This window comes from Symphalangus syndactylus, chromosome 10, assembly GCF_028878055.3.
Source record: "Symphalangus syndactylus isolate Jambi chromosome 10, NHGRI_mSymSyn1-v2.1_pri, whole genome shotgun sequence".
Classification (NCBI taxonomy): Eukaryota; Metazoa; Chordata; class Mammalia; order Primates; family Hylobatidae; genus Symphalangus; species Symphalangus syndactylus.
Window position 1 is genome coordinate 116,820,436 of NC_072432.2, and position 1,051 is coordinate 116,821,486.

Consider the following 1,051-nt stretch of genomic DNA (forward strand, 5'->3'; position numbering starts at 1 on the left):
GAAGTGTTCTGTTGTTTTCTTCTGTCACCATGTTAATAGCCACACCCTTATGGCCAAACCGTCCAACTCGACTGATTCTGTGGATATACATTTCCCTATTGGTGGGAAGGTCATAGTTGATGACTAAAGAAACCTGCTACACATCATTGTCTCTGGCCTATGTCAAGAAAGACAACTCTTCAGCATATGCATGAGAGGACAATCTATCCTGAAGGGAAGAGACTTAGGTGTCCATGTAGGCAGCCAAGGAAGGCAGAGGAAACAAGCATCCTCTATTCCTCAAAGACCTTAGGCATGCCAGATTCTATTCCAGGTTGCTACTTTGCTGAGAGGGGCACTGCATGTTCCCTTGGAGAGGGAATCCCCTTGGATTGTTGATATTTATTGACTTTTAGTCATTTAAAACCCTAGCTTTACACATGCTTTCCAATTTTGTTGTTGTGAGGGACTATTCATCAAGACAGGAGGAGAGAGCGTATTTTATTTGTTAGCTTGATCTATACTTTTAAATATTTAAACTTATGGCACATGGGCCTTGCTGTATATTCTTTCCCTAGGTGACTTAGAGTCCTGGTTATTCTCTTGGGTCTAGGCCCAGAATTGAAGGCTACTGAAATTATTACCTGAGCCCTTCCCTGTGTTCACATCTTCCTTCCCCTGTCACCCACTCCTCCTCTAAATTGGAAGAGCAAAGCAAAGATCATGGAGAATAATGTACGATTTATGTTCTAACAATCCATGGTTGAGATAGAAAATAGCAAGATGTTATTTATATAATCAAGTGCTTGTGGTGAGATGAAATGTCCTAGTATCTTTGAGAAGGAACCAACGAGCATTACCAGCTCCTTGAGGATAGAAGCTATGTAGAATTAATCTTTTTTCTTCAACTGTGCCTAGCAGAGTATCTTGCAAATTAGGGAATGTTTTTGGAAACAAGGTGACTTTGCAAGGCTTGGAAGATGAGTAGAGTTTGCATAGACAAAGGGTTGGAAGCCTCTGAGCTGGGAATGCAATGGTCAGCAAGGTACAAAAGTACATATGTGTACCTGTG

The 1,051-nt window shown here is 41.4% G+C and overlaps 1 non-coding gene across 1 annotated transcript; it reads right to left on the reverse strand.

Annotated features, from left to right (window-relative positions):
• Positions 1-231: 231 nt before the first annotated feature.
• Positions 232-372, reverse strand: LOC129492417 (small nucleolar RNA SNORA67). Its single transcript, XR_008660866.1, has one exon. It is a non-coding gene; the product is annotated as a small nucleolar RNA SNORA67 (small nucleolar RNA).
• Between the last annotated feature and the right edge of the window lie 679 nt (positions 373-1,051).